This window comes from Ixodes scapularis, unplaced genomic scaffold (assembly GCF_016920785.2).
Source record: "Ixodes scapularis isolate PalLabHiFi unplaced genomic scaffold, ASM1692078v2 PGA_scaffold0__279_contigs__length_252992795, whole genome shotgun sequence".
In the NCBI taxonomy this organism is placed as follows: domain Eukaryota; kingdom Metazoa; phylum Arthropoda; class Arachnida; order Ixodida; family Ixodidae; genus Ixodes; species Ixodes scapularis.
Window position 1 is genome coordinate 53,765,443 of NW_024609835.1, and position 21,578 is coordinate 53,787,020.

General features: G+C 44.9%; 1 long non-coding RNA gene across 1 annotated transcript; it reads right to left on the reverse strand.

The window, feature by feature from the left end:
• Position 1: 1 nt before the first annotated feature.
• On the reverse strand, positions 2–1,297 carry LOC121834728. Its single transcript, XR_006077322.1, has 3 exons — positions 1,242–1,297; positions 147–203; positions 2–34 (listed from the first exon to the last, which is right to left on the reverse strand). It is a non-coding gene; the product is annotated as an uncharacterized LOC121834728 (long non-coding RNA).
• Positions 1,298–21,578: the final 20,281 nt, after the last annotated feature.

Sequence of the window (21,578 nt, forward strand, 5' to 3'; positions counted from 1 at the left end):
ACTTGCAGATGTCGTAGAACTTGCTTTTGAAAGACTAGCAGATTGAAACAGAACAAGAACAGTTGGGGTGGTGGCTTTTCAAGACATGTCACTAAATGTATAGGCCTGTTATAAAAAAGAGTATTGAAGTTTAGAGTTAGACCTACCTCGTTGAGAAAGGCCATCATTTTTTCGAGGAGATCCTGTACATTTCTTCATGTTTGCTGCAAGAAAATTTTCAGGTTTTATGTCTGCAAAAAAAATAAAACTCAAGTTTCTACGGGATTAAGGTGAAATTAATTTGCTCTGCACAACTGAAATATGCTAGAAGGCATTATTTTGCTGTACACCACTGCAATATGAATGTTCTTCACCCAGGCATTAGACACAATGTGCAGAGAAACAGTCTTGAAATCAACAATAAAATTAGCACCTATAAAAACTTTCATGTCATCCCTACATAGCAGCTTCTCTTTAAAAGTGACTACTTTATTTAGAAGTGTTAGTAAAGGCAGCCCGAGAATAGCCACCTGAAGTCATTTATACTATTTGTAACCTGAACTGATGCCTTAGAGCACAGCTCTTGAGGAGGAGGAGGGGAGGGTATGCCCCTCCTCCTGTCCTGCTCCCGTACGTCCCATTTAGCGGGGAAATATTCCTGCTAAATTTAGCCGGAGAGTTAGCGATAACTTCCCCGCTAAATTTAGTGGGGAAACTGAATTGGTGTTGAGGTCACGGGACGTCAATATCCTTGCGAAATTTAGCGGGGAAATTTTTCCACTAAATTTAGCGGAAAAGATCTTCCGCTAAATTTCCAGTGACTTCACATTCATTCACGTGATGTCAGACATGACGTCACGTGCAATGTCACGAGGGTAAAATTTTCCCGCTAAATTTGGCGTGAAATTTTTCCGCTAAATTTAGTGAAAATAATTTTTCCGCTAAATTTAGCAGAAAAATTTCCCCCTTAGCAGAAAAATTTTCCCGGTCAAGTGGTATCGCGTGTGACGTCACTATGGGAAACATCCTATAATGCAATGCGCGGTTAAGCCGACAGCGACGCCTCTCAACCCAGAAACGGGTGCCTCAGAGATGTGCCCTAAAATTAAAACATGAATCCTAATGGAAAATTTTTACTTTTAGGCCCTATTGGTAATTAGAAGCGACAACCATATAACAATAATGTCTGAAACAATAGCTCATGAGTTATAATTAATATCTGCACAATTAGCTCCTAGCTAATGCTCGAATTATAAACTAACCTGTTGAACCTGAGGTGGATGGGCCTTGTGCTTCTAAGGTCAAAACACCACCTGAAATAACAAAGGTTCAAAACTGTATTTATAAACTCAGTTACGCTTCTTAATTAGAGAACAAGATACCTGGGCTATGAGCTGAGGTGCCAAGGCCGGTCTCATGCCCCGAAGCTGCAGTGGCTGAAATTTGGTGAAATGCAGATATGGATTAAAAAATGTCTTACATGTGCTAGTATAATTATTTGTTTGACCTGCTCATTCCCACACTTCAATTTTACCTCCCTTCAGCAGTCCCTTACACTTGAATTAAGTTGGTTAACACTTACCCGGCGCAAGTGGAGAGGGAAAATCCTCTGGTAGTGCTGGATAAAGTTGGTGCACTGTCAATGCACGGTTGCTTGCTTTTTTTGCTTTTTTTTTAGGTGGTGAGCCGTCGGAGTCCGAATCAGATATGAACCGTCTGGGCCTTTGCACTAGGCGTCTCTGCACTTCCTCATCAGTTGAGGCGAGATCCGACGTAAACTGTGACTTTTCCAGTTTTTTTCTGGCTCGCTCATATGAAGCTGAAAATAAAAACAATGTTCATTTTAGTGACATTTTATATCATACAAAAACCAAAACGGTGTATAGCATCTTGATTGCCACACCAGTATCTCCATCTTTGTATTGTGCACAATGGCCCAAATTCACCGCTTGTGAGTAAGTAGCATGCAAATGAGGCACATTCTAATTCTAAGCAACAACTGAACTTGCAACTTACAGAAGACTTCTTTGATCTCCACAGCATGCTGCTTCCAATCTTCTTGAGTTTTCGCTGAAGCTCTCACTAACTTGTTAATTCTTTCAGGCTTTCCAGGGGGCCAGAAACACATGCTTCCATTGATCCATGATGAAGGAACGACTTCAACTAGCCGCTTATTGATGAATTCCACAATTGCAAAAGCCATCTAGAATAGACAACGACTACAATTTTAGACTTCACCAAGTAACACCATTGGAAGCTTACAAGTCAGTATGTATTCTCACTGTTCCAGACCATTTGGGTTGCAATAGCTAGATCGCATGAATTATTGGAAATACTGCAAATCTTCCACAATAGGGAAGCCTCACAGCTTTCCTAGCATCCTTCAGGGGCCAAGCTTGCAGCAACGTTGAGATGTCAGAGACAATGCAAATGCCAAAGCGCGAAGATTCAACCGGTAGTTCATAAAGGTTTTCCTTGAACTTGTACTTCTGCCCAATAATGCACGGCTCCCCAGACTCGAGGAATGCTATGTTCAGAATCTGAACGACATCATCTCCTACAAAGCAACATCCATCAGCCTTGTTGACAGCCAAAGTGAACATGGGCATTTTTACCATGTAATGTTGTGGTGGGCAGCACTGTTGCAACATTGGACCGGAGCTGTGGGATTTGCCAAATTGATATGGTGGAAGCACCCTCACAGGAGAGTTGCTTGTCTGTTGTTTGTTTTCTTCTTTCCGATTCCACAGCTGGAGCAGGGGGTCCTCATGTTTGCGAAGCATTTTCTTAATTTGTTTCATGTTGTTTTCAAAAAGGAATGCACTAAACGAATCCAACGGTCCATGGCACAGAGCATCGTCAGCAAGATGCAAAAGACAGTGGACATTGTGCGATACCTGCTCTGCACCATACAACCTGGAAAACTCTTGGACCACAGACTCCAGAAGAGATTTAGCATATCCATTTTGCAAATAGTATAGCCTTTTATGCACAAGCAGTGATATTGCACAGTGAAATGCAATAAAGTGGCAGTACACTTCTTCAGCAGCAATTGACTTTAGTGCAACTGGTCCTGTGTATAACAGGAATGTTCTGAATTCCACCGCCTTCCAACGGTCAAGCTCGTCAAGCCCCCTGGGTTTTCTGACAAACTCCCGCGGCATAAAATGCTCGAAAGATTCACTCCGTTCAGACAAAGCACTGCGCCCTGCAGGCCCCAGTGCCACTTTTGATCGACCTCTCACCCACTGCTGCAGCAACTTCTTCATTACCCCCAGGCAAACCAAATGCATGTAATCTAGCGGTACATGTTGCACGCAGTCTATGGGAAGCTCGGTTAACACTGACACTCCATGGTGGTGGTCAGGATCTTCCTGTCCACGAAAAGACTGATCAGTACGCAACGTGGCTGCTGTTTCGGGGAAGCAAACTCTTCCCAGATGACTCCCTTCCACAGTGCATTTCGGGCAAGAGTTGTACCCACTGTGCCCTTTGGTCATGAACACGAATGCTCTCGCTGGGGAGTCACAAACAAAGCCTTTGACAGAGATTTTCACAACCTTTGCACCTACTTCTACGCCGTCTGCCAAAACAGTCTTCAGCTCACTGACGAACCGTGATAAAAATTCATTAGAGCATTTAGGCTTCGTTTTTCCCTCATAAATACCAACAATAAAAGGTGGAAGCTCACACTTGGCTAACTTGCACTGTATCGGCCACAGCTGAGTCTTTGAACTTTTTGATACAGGAAGTCCATCTATATTAAAATAAAGATTGACTACAGATGGAAGCTCCTCAAAGCCTTGCAGTGTTTGCCGTAACCCATCCAGCAGCCCAAAGTGACAGTATTTTCCTGGGGTGACTACGTTAATATCAGCTTCAACTGCAGTTGCTCTTGGAGTTTTGAGCAAGCTCCTAGAGTCTTGTGGCAAATCATTAAAGCACTTGTGCTTTTTGAGTAGCTTTAGCAGAGAGGTTCCGGCCTTTTGCGTTACGTTCTCTTCCAACATCCATCGCCTCAAATCGGATCGAATATTAACATCATCGCTGTCCCCTTTAGAGTCAAAGCAAGAGACAGAGTGCAAAGAGTCTGAACTAAACTCCCTTTCACTATCTTCTTGAGACGGTAAAGATGTCCGTGCCCCCGCCTCCATAGTTTCGGAACTGGCGCCGGCGTGCTCACGCGTAGTCTCGTTCTCAAGGACTGCCCTAACCAATGGCGCTGTCAACGGAATCGGACCCTCGTCAAAACCTTCAAGTAAAGGAAAGGAGCTCCTTGATAGTCTAGCACCCGCGCGACCTGCCCAAGACTTCGACTTCGCCTTTGGCATGGCGAAACACGCGGTGCAACAACGATAAGACCAGCACGAACCTTTCAAACGGAGGCACCCTTGATGGGAAAGAGCAGCTTGTTTTGAACGTCAAGAACTCGAGGGAATGAGCGCCGCTAGGTTTCCGTTGCTCGGTCGGTCGCCACGCCGAGAGTACGGTGGAAGAGTCTGAGCCTTTGAGCTCTGAAGACAACTTTTCTTAGCACGCCGCAAACTTAGGATGCTTAGGATCCGAAACACAGGGTTCAGTGATCCGAAATATGTCCGAAGCGAAACACGCTGTCTTCCGGCGCACTTGCAAATAGTTCGAGTTGTAACTGTTGGTTCAAGTTTAAAACAAAACAAAATATGAATAACAATTCTTTATTATTTATTATTTGTAATTTTAGGTATTTATAAATAAAAAATAAATAATATTACACTGTTTGTAAATAATTTGTTATTAGTGTTTATTCAAATACGCACCAGGGGGACACGTGTCTTGAGCAGAAAAGATGGCGTCTTCTCTGTGTGGTCGTTGTGGGTTCTATCGTCTCAATCGTCAGTGTTTGTGCGTTCGCCCCTACGTCCGCGGAAGAGGCAGTGCGCGAAATTCGACCAGGTTTGTTTGTCGAAACAGACCAAGCAGGTGGTGGGCTCTCGGTGCAGTCAATCTGTTCTCTCGACTGTCGCTGTGTACCGTTCGGTGAGCGGGCTCATTCGCGTGACTGAGCCACTGGCGTCCGTATCAAAGCAAAGGCCTTGCATGATATGTTTATTTTATGGCAGGAGCACATGCTGGATGTTATGTAAAGTTAAGCCGCGGTAGCACGCATTGTGGAGCAAATATATTGTGCTCATGGGAAGAGGTAAGGGGCATTCGTGGCGAGAGCTATATGTGTACCAGTACCTCTCTAATTGCGTGCATTAAAACGTAACGGAAAATGTTAGGTATTGCGTCAGTGTCTGCTTCCTATCATGTCGCCCCACCTTTAGACCTAAGGCAACCTGCAAAGTGTAGTCGGATGCAATCCAATGCCCTAGAAAGGAAACAGGAGCGGCGGAGTGGCACAGCGTATGTACGCCAGACAAGAGGGCCGGCGTCGCGGTCACGTCCAAAAGAATACGTTTTCTCTTGATCGTATCCTAAGTACTTCAGTAAATGTACACTTGCGCTTTTTCCGAATCACTGGGACATTGGACAAAAGTTTACGTGCTGTATTTGCATGAAGAAGGCACCGTTGATGCAGAATGTAACCAGAACTGGCGCCCAAATGCCCAAACTATTTGGCGGAGTAACGCGTGCAGAGTCGCGAGGTGTTGCCTCCTCTCCGTGCTTTTCTGCCCCCTAGTCCCCCTCGACTTTCTCCCTATTTCTCGCTCCCGCTCTTCCCTTTAAAAGTATACTACAACGAAATTTCGGCGCTTATTTTATGGTCTATATGTGTTCAAAGGAGCAGTCTCACATCGAACACACCAATATCTTGTTAAAAAAGTCACAAAAAGGAATTTTAAAATGAATTAAACGATTAACAAAGAGCACTTGGTGGATGTCGCTAACGCCTCATTTGTAATGCCTGTCTAGAAACCTTGACAGCTAGTGACAGAGGTTGTCTCGCCTCCGGCCACGACGAGAGAAGAGGCGAAGGAGGAACTCCCCTCTTCGCGAGAATCCCTTTGGTGTGTTCCATAAGTAGCTATTGCCCCCTACAAGGTTATAAAAGATTAACCCGTCACTCAAAATTCATACAAGAGCAGCCGCTTCAGTGGCTGGAACGACTAGGCCATCCGTAGCTTTGCACGTCCCGAGACGACCTACGTCACGATTACGTCGGATGTCACGTGCTCTAAGCTGGGCCTTCTCCGAGCACTTGCTAGGGTGGGCTGTTTATAACAAAAAAAATACAGCCACCAGGCTCAAAATACAAACGCGAGATTGCCATTTACAGATATTGTGCATCATATTCAACCTATTTTGGAGCACGACGGATATATTTCAAATTTCGTATTTCTTTAAAGGCCTCCAAACTTTACACCGCATGATTGGTGCTCTGTAATCGCTTTAAAGCGGATTAAAGAAGCAAGGGGCAAGGCTAATGGACCTTTTTCCAGTAAGCGTCTGCGCACGCGCACACCCTTTCCACTTGACCTTGACCGCCCTTTCGCCATTTTTGGGGGGCACTGTTTTCTTGCGACACTAATCTGTTCCTATGGGAGAAGGCGAGTTCGGTTGCCCTCCATTTGTAGTAGGCGGCGAAACCGTCATGGGGCACTCCTTACTGGAAAAAGGTCCATTAGAATGTATAAATTCGGAATAGCTACTGCGAAAACCACAAATAAAAAACAACATTCAAATTGACCGCCCTTTCCAATGGCGCGATCTCGCCAGTGGGAAAACTTTCCGGCAGAAAGGTAGGTACGTGTATGTGTAGCATTAATTTTATCCTACTGAACGAATGCTGTTGCGAACTTCACAGCACCCCTTTTACACCAAGAAACCCGTTCTAATTTCTCCAGAGCAAGGTCTACGGCAAGCCAAAATCTACAGCCCAAGCCGTGATTGTCCCCGCCAGTAACGTCGCTTTTCCAAGATTGCCATAATTTCAGTTTGAAAATATAGTAAAGACGAAATTTAAAAATTGCATAACTTTGCGAATTTTTTTTTCCACTGACACGTAATTTATTATGTTTGATTTGCCATGCTTATTGCAGTGATAAACAAATTTTGAGGCAGACCGGCAACCCCCTCCCCCAGAAAACAATCGGCGGTGTTCCTTTTCGAGTACGGTGGCTTACTTTTATATACATATTTGCGAAGACTCAAAAATCCTAAAAATTAGGGCGTTTAAAAAAAAAAACTGTCTTCGGGAACAAACTACCAGCCACGGCAGACGTCGGGAATTGCCAAAAGCATATTAATTACCCGGCTAATTAATTAAAAATTGTTAATTAACTTTTTTAGTTAGTGGAAATAGACATGGTTTTAATTAGAAAGTTTCTCAGCGTTATCGAAAACCACTAAATCAGTCCTTTTCAGAGACTTTGAGTGCGTGAGATGAGTAGCGGCGCATTAATGTTACCACTTGTGGAGCAGGTACAAGGGTGGGGCTAGATAAGAAGCGAAAAAATCGCGCGGTCGCCTTACCGTGGAGCGCAGCCGGCGTTTGGTTGGCCCGGCTACCCATACCTTTGGCTACGCTCTGACTTAAGGTGTAACAGAGTATTGATCTAGTTATCCTTTTGTATACAGTCGGAGTTCAATCATAAAAAGATAAATACTAAAAAGTAATGCAACATCTTCTGGACATTTACTTGACTTAACGCAAAAAAAAACATCTTGTAGAAACATTACATAGATATTACAAATTGACATTCTACTAAAGGTAATTGCTTGATATATAATGAATGTCCTCTAAATATTTTATTATGATATTTAATATTTGGACAATCTGTGGACATCCTGTGGATATTCGTGGTTGTCTGGGCTGTGCAGTGCAAAATGATTCCCCAGAAAGCGTACCACTAACGCAATCTGGATGATGCAGCTGGACATTCAGGACCATTGTAGGATGTTCAGCCTGATCCTGTGGATGTACTATGTACATACCTCAGAAATATTACTCTCCCTGGTATAGGGACCAGCCCTATGCCAGAAGGCAACACACAATAGTACTGCCAGTGTCTAAGCAGCCTCCTTTTTATGCTAGCATATAGCGTGTGAACTGCCCTACAGAAAAATTTAAACAGATATGAGTCCAATTCAATACCAAACAATGCTCAGAGGGCAGATTTGCTGTATAACCCATGCATGCTCTCAATGTATACCCAAATGGCGCATTACAGGTGTATAAAGTAGCAATCAGGCCCGCAGCAGACATTCTCTATTTTGAAGTTTTTTTTCACCATCAAGCTCAGAAGCTTTACCGCAGGATCAATGCAGATGACACTGACAAGGAAGGCGACACTGCTGATACTCTTTTTAGTGAGGTGGACCCCGCCACATGCGAGAGAACGGTGAAATACTGGACACAAACATTGTCACATGCTACGACGACGACCCTGAGGAATTTACTGAAGTCTAAGGCGAGGGCATGTGCTCTAGTGACGAGGACACCAGAATCCCATGACAGCTATAGCACCGACTGCATGGCGAAAGATGCCGCTGTAGTCCTGCAGCGTAACTTTGAACGTGAGTAGCGCACTAAATTTCTGCCCAGCCTGTCAGGCATGCACATCCATTCTGTAAAAAAAGTCGCAGTGCCAAACAAATTTTCATTAACTCTTTATTATTACTGTTAGACATACGAGCAGTGCTTGATGTTTTTAAAATAAAGTATAATATTTGAACAATGCTGCATACATAGCATAAGGTTTTCAAAATAAAGTATACTTACTGAACAATGCAGGATACTTTGCTTAAAAAAATTTCTGATAAACATAATGAAAAGCTCAGTGCATTCAAGGCCCACTTAAGGCAGTTCACATCGCTCTCTCCTGTGGTGCAGAATGTTCCTGAAAAAGCAACAAAAAATGTTATGTTAAAATATGTGAGCAGTGGTTTACCATGCTTTGAAGCAAAACTAATAAAACAGTGAAGTTCAAAGTGAAATGACTCAAATATGCAAGAATTGGAACTGATGTAAATAAACCACCATTATTTTACGCCTTGTTTTTAAAGCACATTCATGCTGGATGTGTGTACTGTATTGCCAACTTTTGTTTGTTAGATTTACGTCAAATATCACAGTGTTCTCGAAATTCGTTTTCTATGCATTCTTTTACTCCAAAATAAGGTACTATTATATAATTAAATTTTTCCTCTTAGAAAAACACTCCAAAGAAAATATTTCTATTTAAAATTATTCAATGCTGTTCACACCTGTAGTATTTGATATCAAATTAAACCAAAAGAGGTGTCACCAGCTCAGTGATGTGATTGGCCTAAGCATTTTGGAGCACCTCTTGGAGCAGCCAAAACAGTGTTTTCGAGCAGCAAAAGTGGCCTTTGGAGCCCTTGAACGCGAATAGACCAGGAGATAAGTGTCTAAATTTGGTCGTAGTATCCCTTTAAAGGGAGACTTTTGTAGTAGAGTATTATTTAAACAAGAACAGGAATGTCAATGAAGAAGTTTAGAAAGCACCATATCTGCAGCGACGTGCGGACGGCAACATCCGACGTCGCGCGACCAGCGTTTCAGCTCACAAAGCAACTCCAGTCGCACAAAAACGTGGTTTTGTTTCACAGCATGACGGCATGTCTGGCACCCGGCACACTAGCGTCGGAGCGTCCGCACACGCCCGCGTCTATTGTTGAAAAAGTTTAAGAAAGAGGCGAGACGAGATTCGCGAGACGACGAGGCGCGAAACAGGAGATGGCGGCAAAAACATTGCAAGACCGGATGAAGGCAGGGCACTTTGTGTCGGGCGGCCGCTTGCGTCACATAGCTTATGCATGCTCAATTACGTTCTTAGTTTAGTTTCAGTTTTGAAAGGCGACCGAAATTAGTCATTGGGCGCAGGCTTGGCACAGATTACCCATATTTTGGCAAAATGTAGCAGGATGTAGCAGGGTTAGCCCCTTGGCACTGTTTGGCGCAATTGGCGAAGCAATCACATCACTGCTGGCTTTAACATTAAAAGCATTCAAATACTCTCACATAGAAATTATGCTTTGAAGAAATTGCGCACCATACTCTACTGTTTTAGAAAAGTTAGAATTATGTGCTGACGTTAGCTTACCTTTTGAGATGATTGATGTCAGGCAGGTGCGTGGCGAAGTTCATCCGTGACTATGGTTTCTACCTTGAAGTCTTCACATTTATGGCAGCTCCGCACTGCATCTGATAAAAAAAAAAGCAACAGACGTATGACACCAACACTTCCATAAATCTGATTCCATGTGAAGCGATCTGCAGTACTTTTCCAGAGATAACTTACTTATGATGCACTCAGCAAGGTGAAGATTCCTGAATGTCAACTTTCCTTTACGTCCTTCCAACAAAGATTTTCGCCCCAACTGGTCAGTCAGGAACCGCGTTGTGATCCGTCTCATACAGGAGGCATAACCAGATCCGGCGACTTTGCTGAGCTGTCGAACATAAAAAAACATCCACATAACAGCCACTTAGTTCAAACAGAACTAGGGCTGTTAGGGATTGGATGTTTCCATTTATATTTAGTCACATTTGGCAGGTGTTTATCAGCATCCATATCTTCATTAAATTTGCTATTAATAATTATACCTGCTCTTACTGAGGCACTTCCGACATTTAAACTGAGGAATTTTGACGTCTTTATCTTAATATGGCGATTGGACTCACGATTAGACCACTAGGCACGGGCTTACCCGAAAGCCCGGACTCGGGCCAGCACGTTGGTTGGCCTGGTTCGGGCTCAGGCCCGCTGTAACTGACCGTGATGCCAAAGGAGGCCATCGTAGAAATCGGCGTCTCGGTTATCTCAGTAACATCAACTCCAGAACCACTAGACAAGTACCCATGAACGTAGGCCCACCTCAAGACAGTGGACGGCAGCGTCGTTAATCATGAGGTGAGCTTCAGGTTAATCCCAGTGGCGTGACGTTTTAGCTTGTGGTGATAAATAGTGGCAAACGAAAAATAAAGGGACATTGAAGCGTTCTGTCAGGAATTTAAAATGGGGGACTCACAAACATCAACGCTAAACAATCTCAACCTAATTGATCATGAGAAACACTTATCTCTCCCTAATAATAGCTGGGGAGTGATGACATAGCGGCAATGATGCAGTGGGGAAGCTTGCAGACCTAGTAAACAATTATACACATACTGGGGAATGCCTGGCACATATTCAAGTATGAATACATGCTCACTAGATCTACAAAATATTTCAGAAGATACAAACTGCAAATTAGTAGTCTTTCTCACAAAACACATTGCTATATCTTAATCACAGTGCTAAAACCCATAAAAACACTTTTGACTACATTTATTTTAATAAAAATGTTCTCAATATGTACATGACACCAGCAGTCATAACTTTGATTTAGTTTATCGCAAGCTATATTGCTCTGGCAGCAACGCAGACGAACCTTTTAAATGTGCAGTGAACCAGAATTAATAGAATATGATGAAGTTTCCGTATACCACTTCAAAATAACCAAAAACAATGCTTTTCAGATCATTATGTTTTGCTATAAAAGGCTATAAAGCTATAGCCTTTATAGTATATTATAAAGCTTTTAGTCTTGCCACATCCAGTTGTGGCTTTGATTAGCCTTTGTGCGGTTCGAAGGTCTGCCGGTTACAATTAGCAAAGGGCCATCTGCGGTGAAGGTCATTACCAAACCTTAGTTGTTGAACATTGATTCCCTCTTCTATTTGAGAACTTTCTTGTGTAAAGTCTTGTTGAGCCACATGCCATTACCAATGCACACATAGAAGACATAAACTTCAGTTCATCTTTGAAGCAGCACTATGTACAGGAAATTTACCAGCACAATATAACCTGTACTGGCATTTAACACAGGGTCCTATTTGTCAACGGCATGCCTCAAAATTAATCTTGTTGATAAAAAAAAAATTGTAGCAATATTTACGCGGCAAAACACAATTTGAGTTTGTCACAAAACCGAACCGGTGTAACTAGCAGTTATCCTTCTTACCTTATAACTGCCGGAGTTAACGATTTAAATGATTCGACATAATCCCTCAACTTCCAATTCTTCTTCATCTCCTCTCTCTCTCTCTCTTTACACCCCCCCCCCCACACACACACACACCTCTCTTCTCCAAATAGACACAGACCGCGCCACGCCTTGACACATATAATTCATTCTAAGCTTAAACTTATTAGCACAAAAAATATTATAAAACACATAAACTTCACCTAGTTTCTGGGCATATGAAAACAAACACACGGCACCTCTGTCACTGAAGTTCCTTGTACTTGTGGCGGTATAACTAAAGAAAATTTAAAATTTAAAATAAGTCTTATGAATTGAAAATGAAATGACGATTACCTGTTTCATACAAGCTTCCTCCAGCCCTCCCGGGCAGTCGCTCATCTCGACGGAGGAAATTTTCGGTACTAGGACCCGCTTGCTGTCACTGGGTTTCCGCGTCACTCGGCGATCCTGAAACGACCGGCGCCGAGAGTTACTCCCACATATTGTGCTTAAAGCTGCAACTTTTAGCTTAAAGGAGATGGTCACTAGACTGGGCCTAACGCGTAGGGAGACTAGAACTTACCAAACAGCTTTAGGATCCGCGCCTTGAAGAAGTCCGATTCCGTTTCGTCACACCAGCTTGACGGGCAGAAATTCTCCACATCAGAAATTGAGATGATATGTGGCTCATGGTCGTCCTCAAGACGTACGCTTGCATAATCGTTCGTAAAATTCCGGTAGCTCGACTGGTCTCGAGTCTCTCGACTCTGCAACGTGCTTCAGGCGGTTAGACTTCCCGCGAACGTTGCTTCGGCCGCTTCGGTTCATCCACGAGCTTCCACAGCTTCCACGCTTCCTTGTCCTCCGGCCGGAACGTTCGGTTTATCACGTCGGACTTCCTGACGCAGGGGATGTATCACGTGACTATAGTACTTCGTATTTTAACCTTTGGTTTTTGTTTGCTGAAGTAAACAAATACTTAAAAGATTTATTTATTGATCTTAATTTAGCAAAACATTTGCATAAATTGCACTTTGAAAACTTATTTTTGTTTTATGTGTCATGCGGGTGACCCCACTGCTCACTCCAATGACTCCAGCTCACATTGTCACTTGGTGTAACCCGCAAGCCCGCAATTCCCGCAAGGGTGACTCCGGTGACTCAGAATGATGCATTTAAGAAAATAATAAACGTTTCTAAAAATTGTAGTATTAATTAGTTGTCAAATTTAAATACTAAATATATATTAAACTTTTAACGAAGTAATTTTTTATTTGTCATTTTAAGTAGAAACTTGCATTTGCTGCGGGATGATGTCGGCGCGAATTCTAAAATTTCAATTTGAGACATGTAGGGTGTCGCGCTGTGCGACCATGAACCCAAACAAAAAATATACTTGGAGCCACTAAGTATACCCAGCTTGCCAAGGACAACAGTCCTGAGACGAAGTTGTGTCCTGAAAAATGCTACAACAGGTCAGGAACCCGAACCGACGTTGCCGACAGCAGTTTTTGTAAGCTCGGTTGTCTCGGAGCACGGTGAGACAAAAAGTCCCCGTGGACTAAGTAGTACCAATGGAATCGGAAGCGGTCACAGTGCTGGGCCAGTTAGTGGAGACACAAGTGATAAAATTGTGAAAGGCGACGGGAGATTTGAAGACAATTTCCTGTCCAAGTTTCCGAAACGGCTACTGCCAAAGACAAATGTAACGAGTCAGACGTACCCTGTTTCGGCTGACCTTAATTTTAATTGGACGCAGGTCGAAGGGCTTTTGAATCTCGAAAAATTAATTGCTGGAGTGTACACTCTTCCCGGCACCAAGGAAAAGTACAGCATTGGGAAGCCAGAAGCCAAACTAAAGGCCCAAACTGCCAGCAAGCGCGTAAATTGCCTTTCAAAAAGGAACTTCCTTGCTCAACTACGAAGTGGAAAGCGCTGCCTGGCACTTACCGCCGAATTCAGAAACCTCACTCAAACCACACTGAAACTGAAGGGCCCCTCCACTTCCTCGAGGAAGGCGCGAAAGCTGGCGCTGGCCAATCGCGATGGCGGATCCGTCCTCGCAATTTGCCAGCTCCGGTCCTCGCGCCTTCCTCGAGGAAGTGGAGGGGCCCTTCAGTTTGAGTGTGGTTTGAGTGAGGTTTCTGAATTCGGCGGTTACTCTGCGTGAAACAAGGTGCAATCATAATATCGGGAAGGTCATCCTTATTTTGTGTGTGTATGTGCATTTTATGTGCTTTTTTTTATGACGTCTATGGTGTAAATAATTATTCGGCTTTTCTTTTCTGTTAATAAAATGCATCTCCACGATAGAATGTGCACGTGATCTGCCGCCCCCGAACGAGCGCGTAGCCTCTGCTGGGGCTCGAACAGGATACGTTCAGATGGCAAAATGGAAGCCTGAAGTATCGCATTTTTTCGCCAACTCCGCCAAAGTTATAAAGTTCTGACGTCGGAAGTCGGAGAGCTTTGGACCAATCGTGGAAGATGATAATAGGATTTTTGAGTCAGTGTTATTCTGTTTTTGACCCTGTTTTACTCTGACTTGCTCGGTTCTGGAGCGAAATTTATACAAAAACGAGAAGGTTCCACTCTGGAACCAGGTAGAACTGAATAAAACGGAGCAAAGTCGAATGTGAATACATAATCCAGTTGGTGCAATCGTTTACGCTATTACTGTTACTGAGACATCCTGGAAAACAAGATGACAATACACCGCTAAAACTGCAGAGTTCCGATGTTACCTGAATTTCGTGGTTTGCCTATACATAATTATTCATGAATCTTGTGCACACTATGTGCACACACAATGTTCCCGTTCCCCATAGTCTTTTTTTTGTGTTTTACTGGCAGCCGCATGTTTTATAATACGAAGGAGGACAATACGTAAGTAATCAGGAAATTCTAAAACACGTGCCGAAAAGAGTTCATCTTCACTTTATTAACTGAAAGTTTTGTTTAATTAGTGTCTATATGGCCCAACCCAAGTTATATAGCTAAAAAGAAAATGTTTATTTGGCAGAGAGGAACCCATCGGGCCGGCACGGCACGTATCTGCAGGGGGGGGGGAGGGGGACCCATGGGGCCTGCCCCCCCTCCTCCCAAACTTTCCATTTGGTGGGGCCTCCTCTCCCCCCTGCCCCTCATAAAGCATTTTGTCATGGGCGAATCAAAATCCTGGCTGTGTGCCTGCCATCGGGCATGTTTGCGGAAAAAAGTATTTTCCTGTGCTCAAAACATAAAACTTTAGTATATAACACCTTTAATTTCTCCACTAAGCATACTGTTTAACCTGATAGATGCCCACTTAATGAATTTCATGTTCTCTATGATCCTCATCTCAAATGGTCCAATAGAAATTCCCAGTCGACCACTAAAAGTTATCGATTTAAAATGCATTTAATTTGACCAATGAAGCTTTCAGTTTAACCAGTACAACTTCTTATTGCTCCTACTGAAGGACCAATATGCACTTGTATTGGACCGGAAGACATTCGTGTTGTTCCCATAGAAGCAGGGTGTTGGAACGAAATGTTTTTTGTTCCGTTTTCATTTTCGTTCCATACAAAAAAGTTCCGTTCCGTTTCCGCTCCGGAACGAAAAAATAATGCTCCGTAACGGTTCGTAACGGTTTCTTTCTATGAAAACAAAAAAAAAATCGCAGCGAAAAATAAAAGGAACGTAACGTTTATTTTTACACAAAAATAGATAATTCAGGCGCTCTAGAGGAATCTGCGGAAGCGACATTGCTTCTGAGATCATGTTCATTGCCTTGAGAATGAGATCATGATCAAGGCACCGACCATGATCTCAGAAGCAGCACGTCATCAAGTGTGCTCGGTGAAAGGCAAGACCTCTGGTCCGATAAAATAAATTTCAGCGCCGAGAAGGCCCTGAAGGCCCATAGGGATCAAGAAGTACACTTTTGCAACAGAGTCTCAGACTGCCGTGTCCGTAGAAAAACAAAAGATGGACTTCTACAACCACGGGTCACAAACTTCCCGCGCTTGCCGTGATCTGTTGTCTGTCTGTGTCGTCCGAAGAAAGCATGGAGGGAGAGGGCGCAAGAGCCAAAGAGAGCATTGCGAGCGTGTGGAGGCGTCGCGCCACCGCGCTCTCATTGGTGGGAAGCAATGGCGCCTTGCGTCATGTTTTTTGTTTCTCGTTGTATTTTTTGTCTTTGTTTTTGCTATGCTTGTTCGCCCGGAGTTTAGACGCGGGGGCGATTGCTTGCTTGTCTTCTTTTTAATTATGGTACAAACCAACGGCTGTCTCTTCGCTGCGTGAAACGAATTACTGAAATACCTGATATTTTCCCTTGAACCGAAAACCGATAAGAAATTTTTTCGGTTTCACTCCGGAACAAAATAATAAGTAACGTTTCGATTACGTTTCCGTTCCGCCAAAAAATATCGTTTTTTTCGTTTTTCGTTTTTGGTTTTCGTTTTGTTCCGATACCCTGCATAGAAGTTTCTACGAGTCCCACAGAGGTTCCCAATGGTACAAGAGAAGTCTGTATTGGTGCGATATAACTTTTTATCGGCCCAGTAGAAATGCCCATTGGTACGATGAAATCCTATTGATCTCATAAAAAGCTCTATCGGTCCCATAGAAACTTTTTGCTAGTGTGTGCTAATTTAACAATTGAGCATTGCCACTGCCATACTGCACCGAGTTCGCTTCTCTGCAGTGCATGGCTCATTGCTATCTCCCGCACAATGGCTCTGCCACATAGCGCCACTGGCTGCAATGAGTGGTAATGAGCAAATTGATTGTCGTGCACATTGACACAATTGGCATCGTGGCGCTTGCCCCCTAAAGTTGACGTTTCCTCGACCTATTATTTTGCCTTCTCCCGTGCTGCGGCCTCTCTGCAGCATTTCCAGTTGCACCAATGTGCAAAACATCGCATTTTCTCATCGGTGCCAATTGCACATTCATGCTCATAGGTTTTGGCTGTGCATTTCAATTGGAAAAGGCCTGCCATTTCCAGCAGGGCAGCCATCAAGCAGTTCGTGGGCCTCTCCAGTCGTACTGGTTAAGAAGAAGGACGGAACGCTTAGGTTCTGCGTGGACTACCGACAGCTGAACGCGGTAACGAAGAAAGACGTCTATCCACTCCCCCGCATCGACGACACTTTAGTCCGGCTGCGCCACTCCCGACACTTTTCATCGATGGACCTAAAGAGCGGCTACTGGCAGATCGAGGTCGACGAACGGGACCGAGAAAAGACAGCCTTCGTCACGCCGGATGGACTGTACGAGTTCAAGGTGATGCCCTTCGGACTGTGCACGGCGCCAGCAACTTTCTAGCGTGTCATGGACACCGTACTGGCAGGACTGAAGTGGCAGAGCTGTCTCGTGTACCTCGGCGACGTCGTAGCGTTTTCCGGCGACTTTCACGAGCACTTGCGACGACTCCGAGCTGTTCTCCCAGCCATGCGGACCACCGGACTCACCCTGAAGCCGTCAAAGTGTCGGTTCGCCTATGACGAACTGAAGTTCCTAGGTCACGTGGTTAGTAACGAAGGCGTTCGCCCCGACCCAGAGAAGACTCGCGTCGTCGCAGCATTTCCAGCGCCGAGAGACAAGAAGGCCGTGCGAAGGTTCCTTGGACTATGTGCCTACTATCGGCGCTTCGTTCGAGATTTCGCAAGGATTTCCGCACCGCTAACAAACCTCACAAAGGACGCCGAAAAGTTCGAATGGGTCGAAGAGCAGCGGCAGGCATTCGACGAGCTGAAGCGACGACTGCAGACTCCTCCTGTTCTTGGACATTTCGATCAGGATGCGGAAACCGAAATTTACACGGACGCAAGTAACGCTGGACTTGGCGCGGTACTGGTTCAAGTGCAAGAAGGCACCGAGCGAGTTATCGCCTACGCGAGTCGGACACTGTCCAAGGCGGAGAAAAATTACTCCACGACTGACAAAGAATGCCTTGCGGTCGTCTGGGCAATGACGAAGTTTCGTCCGTACTTGTACGGGAGCCCGTTCCGTGCAGTCACAGACCATCACTCGCTCTGCTGGCTTGCGAACCTCAAGGACCCGTCAGGACGCCTCGCTCGATGGAGTCCCCGACTACAGGAGTCCCTACATGACTGTGATCTACAAGTCAGGCCGCAAGCACAGCGACGCCGACTGCCTGTCCAGAGCCCCCGTCGAAACGCCTTCCGGCAGCAGCGACGACGATGACGACGAGTGCTTCCTAGGCGCAGTGAATACGACGACATGGCACGACGTCAAAGAGACGATCCTGAGTTGCGCGCTTTAATCGAACACCTCGAAGGACGAGGGGGACTGTCCCCCGTGTCTTCTCGAGAGCCCTGCCGACCCTCGTCCTCCGACAAGGTGTGCTTTACAAGAAGAACTTCGGAGACAACAGCTCGCCATGGCTGCTGGTAGCCCCTACCGACCTTAGAGCGGAGATCTTGCAAGCTTGCCACGACGACCCGACGTCCGGACACCTTAGTTACAGTCGTACGCTGGCCCGAATTCGTGAAAGGTATTACTGGCCCAAGCTGCCGAAGACCGTTCACCTCTACACACGATCGTGCCACGAGTGCCAGCGACGCAAGAAACCGCCGACGAAACCGGCAGGTCTCCTGCAGCCGGTTGCTGCCCCGACCGCACCGTTTCAGCAGATCGGAATGGATCTACTTGGTCCTTTCCCACCATCGACGCAAGGAAGCTGATGGATTATCGTCGCTACAGATTATCTCACACGGTACGCCGAAACGAAAGCCCTTCCTTCAGGGACTGCTGTGGAAGTCGCCAAGTTTTTTATTGAGACCATTCTCCTCTCGCACGGCGCTCCCGAAGTCCTGATCTCAGACCGTGGATCATCATTCATGGCCCATCTGACGCAAGAAGTCCTTCATCTCAGCCCCACCAGCCATCGTCGCACCACGGCGTACCACCCGCAGACCAACGGGCTGACGGAGAGACTCAACAAGACCATCGCCGACATGATCTCCATGTACGTCGACGTGGAGCACAAGACATGGGACGAGGTATTGCCGTACGTCACATTTGCCTACAACACGTCCGTGCAAGAGACCACCGGAGTGACACCGTTTCAACTGGTTCATGGTCGCAAAGTAACGACGATGCTGGACGCGATGTTACCCCACGAACCGGCTGTCGACGGAAGCGACGACGCCCAAGTGATTTCTCAACGGGCAGAAGACGTCCATCAGCTCGCCAGACTTCGTATCCAAGCCCAACAACGTGTCGACACTGGCCGCTACAACCTTCGCCGTCGGGACGTCCACTTCCAGCCCGGAGACAGGGTATGGGTGTGGACTTCAATACGGCGCCGCGGTCTCAGCGAGAAGCTTCTCAAGCGCTACTTTGGACCCTACAAGGTTCTTCGCCGTCTCGGGGACTTAAACTACGAGGTGCTTCCCGAGGGAACTCGACCATCAAGACGACGTCAACCGCGACCCGAAGTAGTCCACGTCGTGCGCCTCAAACCATATTACGACCGACAGAACTTCGGACTCTCGTAAAACTGTGAACTGTGGATCGCGATTCTACTGTCCTTTTGTTGTGGATTTTATGTTTTCGGTTTGTGCTGCATCGGGACGATGCGCTTTTAAAGGAGGGGACAATGCCGCGCGCAGGGTCATTCTTGCTGCGGACATACCTTCTATCGTTCATCCCTCATTTTGTTGTTCCAGAAAGTGCGTGTTCATTCTCGCCCCGAGCGCTCTACGCTCGAACCTTCACCGAATCTTCGAGATAATGACTCACTCTAGATAAGAGGCCACCCGCAACCTTGTCGAGTCAGTTTCGCCCCAGCGTTCGACTCTGCTCTTTCGTCGACTCGACGCCCGCGACGCTCTACTGTTATCTTTTGTTTCCTTCTTTATTTTGGGCACGAGTTCGCCCGATTAAACGTTTAGTTTACTCAGTTATTTGACGCCTCATCACTTGTCATTCGTGACAATATTTTATTTACTTTTCTGCGCTCTCTTGTTTCATTTCTCATTGAGGAGTACTGTTCATTTGCGCACCTGAGTCATTAGACAGCTGAAATGACGTCAAAAACTTCTTGTGACAGTTTTTTTTTTGTAATCTTGAACGGATTGAAAGGAAAATGAAGGTGATATATATGTGGATGCCGTCCTCACTGTATAATTGTAGGGCTCGGCGGACATTAGACAGGCGGATAAACGTCAAAATATGTTTACTATTTAACCAAAAATTGTAAAGTCACTGTTTAATTACATAGCTTTTTACTTTTCTTTTCTTATTTCACTGTAGATTACACTTGTGCAGCTTCAGACACCCCGGCCGTGACACTTCCCCTTTGGACTCGGTTTAATTAATTTGTGTTTAGTATAATTGCGTTATTTGTGTTTAGTATAGTTACGTTTATTATCATTAGTGCATGATTTTTTTTAACGAGGTTATAACTGCTTCCTCTTTTTTACAGTGGCTATTTTCAAATTTAACGTTGCATTTGCATATGTTGGTGTGCATGTGCATGGTGTGTGTCTGCGTCTAACTGTGTCACATGACACCTGTGACATACTAATGACATCTGCATATAGTTGTTTCACTTTGCACTCGGGCTCAAAGTATAGCTATGTTGGACTGTTAATTTCAGGGTGGCATATCCCACAAGCCTCATGTTGGCTTTGATGTGCCCGTCATGCTAACTGATGTGTTCTAGATACAATAAATGTATTATATTATTATTATGAATATTATTATTATTTAGCGGTTTAATGGGCCTCTTCGCAATTGCAATTTTAAAGAGAGTTATCTAACCCCAAAACTCTAACGGGCGATTTCCGAAAAACATGGATTACCTCAAAACTTCCTGCTTTTTCACAAAATTGTTTCATTTAGGTTGTGCTTTAATAATGTCTCCGTATAAAATTGCAATTGCAGCATAGCCCATTATACCAATACTTAAGAAGGTAATTAACATATTTTGGTTAGTAAACATAATTTTATGTTTATTCACTCATCAAACGTTTGCCATTGCTGTGGTATTGCTGCAGTGTGTGACCCAATTGTTATATTTTTGTTATAGGTACTTTGGCCAGATAAACCTCAAAAGAGGTACCAGGTGTGCACCATGCCATACCGCAAAGAGCGGCATTTATCCGAAAGTGCTCAGGCTCATCCAGGAAGGAAAATGAACCCGTAGGTACTATCCAAAGATTGCCAGCCGCTCTCTTCAAGCCGCATGGAGAGTTCTCCGAGTTCAGCAAGCGTTTCTAGTGGTCCTTGGGATATTTCATGCTGGAGGCTTATGTAATATTGGTCTTGTTTGTAACTTTGTGGGTATAAGGCAATCTGTATTAAATTTCTTGCAGGTTCCAGTTGCACCAAGCAGGTGCACTCACCCTCAGGTTGCAAGCCGCTCTCTTCAAGTCGCATGAGGTGCTTTATGAGGTGAGCAAGCATTTCTAGCAATCCTTGGGACATGTCGTGCTTTAGGCTTATGTATTACTGGCCTTTTCCTTGTTACTTTGTGGTATATGGTAGGCTGTACTAAATTTATTATCGGTCCCAGCTGCACCAAGCAGGTGCACGCACCATTACAGGTTGCAAGCCGTTCTTTTTAAGCCACATGGAATGTTCCATGAAGTGAGCATGCATTTGTAGTGGTCCTTGGGACATGTCGT